Raw genomic sequence first — 8026 nt, forward strand, 5'->3', positions numbered from 1 at the left:
GTCTGCTTTCCCCTCTCTCCTCGTCTGCATGGGGTGAGCGTTGGTAACCATAAGTTTCACTTTTTACAAGAAAAAGGCTGATCAGGACACAGATTAACATTCATTTCTGGTCAAGGCCGGGTCACCAGGCCAGCACCGGGGGAGCCCCATGCTGTCCCCAGAAGGGAGCCCTGCCAGGCACTCCCTGTCCGCTGCACCCCCCCATTCCCCACTCTCCACGCTGGGCCCCCAACTCCTCAGTCCTGGACTGCAGGGCTCGGAAATGAATCGGGCCCAGCCCTTCCCGGCCACATCCAGGGCTTCGTGCACCCATGTGGCAAAGCAGCATTAGTCACCCCATCACCAAAAGGTGGGAGACACCTGGGAATCCAGCCACAGAAGAATGGCACCCCTGCACAAGGGAGGTTTATTCACCCAGAAGAAGGAATGCAGCTCTGACATCTGCTGCAGGGTGGATGAACCTTGAGGACATGCTGCTATGTGAAATAAGCCATCACCAAAGAACAAGTACCGACTAATTCCAGGTATGTGAGGTGTCTGGAGTTGCCAAGCTCACAGAGACAGCAGGTGGAAGAAGGGCCACCAGGGCCACCGGGAGAGGGGAAAGGGGGAGTGAGTGTTTAATGGGGAGAGAGTTTCTACTGAGACGGTAAAAATGTTCTGGAGACGGATGGTGGCCATGGCTGCACAGCAATGTTCATGTCCTTAAGGCCACAGAATTGTACACTTACAGATGGCTGAGGTGGTAACTTTTATATTATGTATGTATGTTTTATCACTATCTGAAATCAATGATTCAATAGTTTTTTGTGTTTTCTTTCTCCCAAAGAAAGCAGAAGTGATCCTTGCAGGGATGGGATGTTCTATATCTCGACCCAATCAGTGCCTGTTGCTCTCATCCCTGTACTATAGTTTTGCGAGACGTTACTGACAGGGAAACCAGGTGAAAGGTGCGTGGGATCCTTCTTTGTTGTTTCTTACAATTCCCTGTGAATTATCTCCAAGCAAAACGTTCAACTAAAAGAACACAAATAAAAGGGAAGCACTGTGAATTGAAGTTTGCTCTCGAGGTGCAGGAAAAGTTGGCCAACAGGTGCCCAAGTTCATGGGCCGTGGACCCTGCACCTTCGGAGATGCCACCTGGGGTGTTTCGCCAGCTTCGGTCCTCTGCCAGAAACAGGAAACGCTGCCCCCCGGAGGTGACATGGGAGGGTTAGGCCCCTTGGGCCTGGAGGGCCTGTCCTGTCCTCCATCTTCAAGAGCTGTAGTTTCCTTTTTTTTTTTAATGTGAACCTTGAACATGTTTTTCCCCATAATCATGTTTGTCATCAAGAAATAAAAAAGAAAAAAAAAAAAAAGAAATAAAAAAGATAGCTCACCCTGGCCTGTCGCCTTTGTTTAAACATGGTCACAGGATGTAATTTCACAAAGAAAACCTGGGACAATGAAGGGGACGTTGGTGTTGAGGCAGGAGATAGATGGGCCCCAGGCTGAGCAGCTGGAATCTGTCCCCTGTGGACAGATACTCCGAGATAAAGAGAATCACAGAAGCAAGGAGGAGCTGAGCCTTGCCAGATAAAAGATAAAGAGACCACACAGTCCTCATACTCGAGGTCAAGGAGACCTTCCCGACTACACATGCGCAGAAAGCCTCCTTGGGGGTCAAGAGGGAGGGGGTGCCACCCCATAGTACGTGGTGCCAATATACCCATAGGCCTCTGCGCTAGAATCCATCTTGGCTAAGAGATGAACACGCACACAGGGGAGGACCCTGAGATAAACCAAATACAGATCCAGAGCCAGGCAAACCAAGATGACTGGCCAGAGGAATCCAGAAGAAATGCCCCATATAAGTGATTCAAACTCTACCCCAAGGGCACGACTCTTCCTCTGAGCCCACCTGTGTGTGTCTATCCACACGTACCTTTTCCTCCCTTTTTCCTGCTAATAAACACTTCACTTGTTTCACTACTTTCCGTCTCTTTGTTGAAATTCATTTCTACAAAGCAGACAAGCCAGGGTCTTGTCACTGGCCACTGGCCCTCGTGGTCTAGTGGCTAGGATTCAGCACTGTCACTGCTGAGGCCCGGCTTCAATCTCTGGTCCGGGAACCGAGATCCTGCTTCAAGCCTCTGCAGGCTGAGGCCGCCGGAGATCCGTGTGTGGCAACAGCCTGGTGAGAGGCTCCCCATCCCCCACTCATTCTCTCTCGCCCCTTCGAGCATTTTGGGGGCAGCCCTGAGTCCCCACCCACCTGTGAAATGGACACGCTGGCGCATATCCGTGGAGAGTCTGCGACACCCAGGGCCGGGCTGCTCTCCCACTCCACACTCAGTGTACGTCCCACACCTGCGTTCCTGTGTCCCATAGAAGGTCCTCCGCACAAGCCCTCGATCGACCCCCAAATAATCCATCTTGTCAGGGGGACACCCCCCCATACTGCTGCTGAGATATCTGACAGGTGACAGATCGGATCCCTGGATTCGCCATCCAGCCACACTGACCAACTGCCCAAGTGACCCAGAAGCAGGGGGTGTGTCCACGGCCCCAACCCTGCCCCTGGGCAAAGGCCCTGAGATAGGCTGCCCGGGAGAGGAGGGGGCATCGGCCCAGGCACGCAGTGGTCGCCCGCTGCGTGGCTGAGGGTCTCTGCCCCCGCCGCCTTAGGGAAGCTGGAGGGCCCTGAGCCAGCGCGGCCTTACCCTGAGTCCAGGCTCCGCAAGCCTCCAGAAAGCCATGCTCTGTTTAGCCCACATTTATTAAGCACCTACTGCATGCCAGGGAATGGGGCAGAGGGATGGCCCATTGGGGCTGTCCCCTCCCCCAGAGGAGTGATGTGCTGGTAGACAGGGTAACTAGAATCCTGAGGGTGGACAAGGGGGCTCAGAGGTGGGCACCTTAATTGGGGTGGGAGCGGCTCACGACCCCATGATCTGGAGCTGCTCCAGGCACAGAGGCAGCAGCGGTATCCACAAGGCGGCCGCAGGCTGCTGTGGTCACCACACCCCCCTGCCCGCTGACCTCCCTCTCTGGTCCCTCTCCGCGTGAGGCCGGCCTCTGCACCCCCCCCACGGGGCGGTGCTTCCCGGAAGGTGACGCCCCTCTGGTTTCAGCGTAACCCCACCCCTTTCCCAGAACTTGCCTAAAGGCCCGCCCAGGCCGGGGCGGTCCCTGGCTGTCTGTCCCCACCCACCGTGCCCTGCACACACCCGGGGCTGGGGCAGGCTTGAGCCGAGGAGCCCTCCGCCAACGCCTCCGCCTCCGCCTCCGCCTCCGCCTCCGCCTCCGCCGCGGGAGAGACCTCGGCGCCCCTTCCCTTCCCGCGAGCCGCCAGGGGGCAGCAAACCCCACACCTGTGCCCCGGTCTCTCCTGGGCCGGCTTTCGCTTCCACCGCGGGGTCAGGGAGCTGGTGGGCAGGGGTCTGGGGCCACACTCCCTTTAACACTGTGACCCCACGCCCCCTCCTGTCGGGTTCAGTGCAGGACACTTCTCAGCCCTGCTGCCACGTGGGAGAAGGTGGGGAATAAACGGGGGGCGAGATTTGAGGGACCAGGAAGAGGTATGCAGGGGGCGTTCCATCCCCTGCTCTGCTCCGTCATGCTGGGCGGCCACAGCAGGGGCGGGGAGGGGGCGAAGGAGGTCAGGGCGAGCCCCCACTGCTGAGGGGTACCAGCCCACCCCCGACTCCTGGTGTGTACGTGGCAGGGTCCCTGAGTCAGCAAGGTCTCGGAATGCTCCGCTGTGACAATGACGTTCCTGCCTTGGAACCCAGGACTTGGGCACCAAGCGGGGCTCACACAACGGAGGCTCCCCCCGGGAGGCCTGGAGAGGGAAGGAGCTGTGGCTGCCTCAGAGAATCCTGAGGGTCTTCTTTGTCATTAGGGGCCAGGGGAGTGGGCTGGCCACTGACCACGGTTCCAGAGAGGAGGCCAGTAGGGCAAGGGTCTAGCCCAGGATACCCTGGCACAATGCCCCACCCCAGCAGGCCCAGTTCCCTCCCCATGCGCTGGGCGGGGGCCCTGAACCTCAGGGGTGGTGGTCAGCTTGGGGTGGGGCAGAGACCCAGGGGGAGTCTGCAGACCAGAACTTTTACTCAAGCCCCATGTTATCCAGCTCTGAGACGTACACGGTATTTATCCGCAATGCATACACCTGCATCCCACAGGGATCTCACATGCCCCGCGCCCCCACTGGCGTCGGGCAGGTGGCCACGCCCTTCAAAGGCACAGCATGCCCCCAGCCCACTCCCTCTCTAACGTAAAGCATCCAGCCCTTTCCTGGCCTGGAAGAAGCAGAGGTCCAACTGCAGGGCCTGGCTGGGATGACCAAGCACACCTACCCTCCCCCAGGCCCCTCTCCACTTCCCTGCCACGGACGATCTTGACCAGTTACAGCCTTTGTAACACACAAAACCCTTGTCCCCAGGACCCCTCCTTCAAGGTTAAGACCCAGGCACTGCCTGCAGCTGACGGCCCGCCAGTGGCAGGCTGGCTGCTCAACGTTGGCCCTGGCGCAGGCAGGAAAAGGATGGGAACAACGTTCCTTTCTTCAGAAGAAGCGCTGCGCCTGGCCAGCCCGGGCCCCCTCTCCTTAGGGCCCAAGGGGCCTGGCAAAGTCCCCACCAGGGCCTCACCCGGACCCTGTGGGAGGGGGCTGCATGGGCGTGCTGCTCTGGGACGGCGGGAGAGGGAGGTTCTTCTGCAAGTCGCTCTTCAGCTCCGCTTGAGTCTCCATCCTCGCCTGGTGATGGGAGAGTTCAGGAAGGCTTTGCGGAGGCGGCGCACTGTGCCTTCCCTGGATCCATCCGTGGTGCTCTCAGTGTTGGGGTGCTGCAAAGAGTGAGCCCAGCTAGTGACCGCGCAGGGGGAGCGGGGACTGGCGGGGCATCGAGCCCCCGGTTTGGGTGACACCCCCGTCACAACCCCTTCCACCCCCCAGGCCGGGCGCGGAGCTCACCAGGGAGGGTGCCACCTCCTTCTCCGTGATGTCCCTTCCCCAGCGCAGGCGCAAACGTCTCGAGCAGGAGGGAGAGCAGAGCGGTGGCGTGGTGTCCACAGTACCCTGCCGGGACCCCCAGGGGCGCCCTGTGCTGCTGTCACCCCAGACCCTGATTGGGCTTCATTTTGGGGGTACTCACGGGGCCACGCCTGCCGCCGGGCACGAGGGGCTGGAGCGCCTGGAGTAGGAGGGTGGCAGAAGGCGGTAGTGGTGGTGCCTTTATGGGACTGGGTCGGGGTGGGGGGGCCCAAGGGCAATCGGGCTTCCGCACCTCCCCACTCTCGGCAGCCAATCGGAGGCTGGAGCTGGACAAAGCTCGGGACACCAGAGGCCGCTGGGCTGGGTAAGGACGTGCCTCCGCCCCCAGCAGGTGGGGGCGTGGGCAGGGCGGTCGGGGACACGTGGGGCGCAAGCTGGATGCCCTGCCCCTGCGTCCAGCCCTCAAAGCCCCACAGACCGGCCCCCAGCGGCCCAGCAGCATCCCCAGGATGCAGGGCCAGGAGAAGGGTCCTTCCCTGGGGTCTTAGCATACGGAGCAGCTCCTTCCCTGACACCAAGGACAAGCGTCCCCACTGGCCACCCTCTGGTCACTGCCTGTCCACTGGTGACACCCTTGGTCCCTCTTATGAACCTCTCCAGTTCCTCACACCTGACCAGGAGCTCTCTCAGCCAGGGAACCTGCTGGACCTGGTCATTCTCACTGGGTGACAAAAGTGGTGCAGGGGCCGCCCAGGATATGGGAGCAGCATGGAGACACATCCTAATCAGAGAAGGGTCCTACCAGCAGAGCTGCACCCAGGGGTCAGGGCCCCCGGACTGGGCCAGCACCTCTGCCCCTGGGAGTTCCCACCCTCCCCCTTGCTTTTGAGAAGCCAGGCTCCACCTGCCACCTCCTCCAGGAAGCTCCCCTGGCCTCCCCTGGCCTCCCCCAGGCTGGTTCTCTTCTGATTTGCTCTGGGCAGTTAATTCCTGGGGCCAGGTACCCTGCCTCCCCTCCCTGCCAACCCCACCCCCGCTTCTCCAGGACCTGCTATTTTTAAACAGCTGAACTTAGGGGGCTCTTACACCAGCCCAGGGAAGTGGCAGTGCTGTCCAGCACGTCAGATGAGGAAGCTAAGGTCAGGGAGGAGGCCTTGCCCAGCCCTCTGCCCCCACCATGTCCCCCTCCTGTCACCAGCACTGTGGGGCAGAACGGGGTTGGGGTGGGTGAGGGTTTCAAAGTAAATGGGAGGTGAGAGAAGCAAGGCAGTGTGCCAGCGAGGTGACGGCCCAGCGTGGATGGCGAGGTGGGGGTGGGGGCAGCCTGATGGCAGCGGCAGGCACAGCAGCAGGAATGTGAGGGCCCAAGAGAGAAGGCCCAGGATGAGTGACGGGGGCCCCAGGAACCGTGCCAGCCTCGGGCAAATGGCGGGGGTGGCGAGTGGCTGGCCTGGGTGGCCCCACAAGGCTCTCCCAAGGGCCCAGCCCAGGGACCACTGGGCCCTCGGTGGTCAGCGGGCAGGCACCGCCCCATGTACACAGGCGCTGCTTGGGGGTGGCCAGGTAGGCTGCGGCTGAGCCTATGCTCACCCCGCCCGCCTCTGGGCCCTGAAAGGCTGGGAGCCTTTTGTGGGAGAGCAGCTGGCGGCCCGGCCTTTATGTGGGGCTGTGGGAAAGTCCCCGGGCCAGCCTCTCACAGCCTCTCAAAGGCAGGGATTATCTTGGGGCCTGCAGGACACCCTCTCAAGGACATCCCTCCCAGCAGGGGTGGGGGCAGGGCGCCTCCCAGAGGTCCCGTCCACCAAGCCCCTTGGCCAGGAAGGGTCCCCTGGGTGGAAACCCTGCTCCCAGCCGTCCAGCTGCCAGGCTCGGAACCGCGTGCCACACAAGAGTGCCCCCCACCATGCCCCTCTGGGGCTCTCCCCTCCGATTGTCCAGGCCCCTGGCCCTTTGGGGGGCTGGGCAGCAGAAGGGCATGCTCGGGGCTGTGCGCGCACTGGGCTGACTCAGGGCAGGCCCAGGGATGAGGTCAGGAGGCCTGGAAGGGGAGGGTGGGCACACTTATTTAGCACCTACTGCATGCAGGCTGAGCCGGACGTGTGCCTTCTCCCTGGAATTGCTTGGAATCCCGAGAGGGAGGCAGGACCTCTGCTGCTCCACAGAGCAGGGGACAGAGCAGACCCAGCTCCCTGCTGAGGTCACCCTGTCCTGGGTGCACCTTGGCACCGTGCCTGGCCTTTTCCTGTTCCATCAGCTGGCTTCCAGGTGGCGCAGACGTAGGCGGGGATCACCCACCCAAGAAACGGAACAAAGTGGGGTGGGCGGAGGCAAAGGCTCAGGGTGACCCTGGTGTTAATACCAGAAGCGGCTGCGAGGCCACCTGAATACTCTGCTTTTGACCCCTCTCCCCATCCTCAGCACATACCCACTGTGGGCTGTTACTAGGCCCATTTTACAGATGAAGATACTGAGGTCCAGAGAACCCAAGTACTAAGTGGCAGCACCTGGATTTGAATCCTGAGCCCGCAGCGCTGTCCCAAATCCGTGCTGGTTCCAGGGGCTCTCTGGCGGGCGCAGCCAAGGGGTAGCAATCCGAAGGCTGGGGGCAGGGAGGCAGGTGGCCCCCTGGTCCCCTCGTCCTGCCTCTTGCCGTCATGCTGTCATGCCTAGCGATGCCAGGCCGGGCGTGCACAGGACACCCGGGGGCTGTGGGGCAGGAAGGCGACGCTGGGCCAGATGTGTGGCCTTCCAGCCACTGCCGCTTCCCCAACCTTCAAAGGCAACCCGGGGCCCCGCCCCGCTGGGACGACTGCTCCCCAGATGGCCTCTGGGCCCACAGCTCTGCATACAAAGCCAGGCGGCCCATGTAAATGAGTTTGTCGCCGGGCACGCGCCTTTTGTGCCGGATGAATGTCCTCAGCGGGGGGGCGGGGTGTGGGAAGCCACCCGGAGCGGCCTCCCGCCCGAATTCTCTCACAAGACTGGGGGCGGGCAGGGCTCTGGGGCGGCTGCTGGTGGAGAGGGAGCCCCAGAGCCAAGACCCTGTGG

The sequence above is a fragment of the Neophocaena asiaeorientalis genome, unplaced genomic scaffold (assembly GCF_003031525.2).
Source record: "Neophocaena asiaeorientalis asiaeorientalis breed wild unplaced genomic scaffold, Neophocaena_asiaeorientalis_V1.1 scaffold489, whole genome shotgun sequence".
In the NCBI taxonomy this organism is placed as follows: Eukaryota; Metazoa; Chordata; class Mammalia; order Artiodactyla; family Phocoenidae; genus Neophocaena; species Neophocaena asiaeorientalis.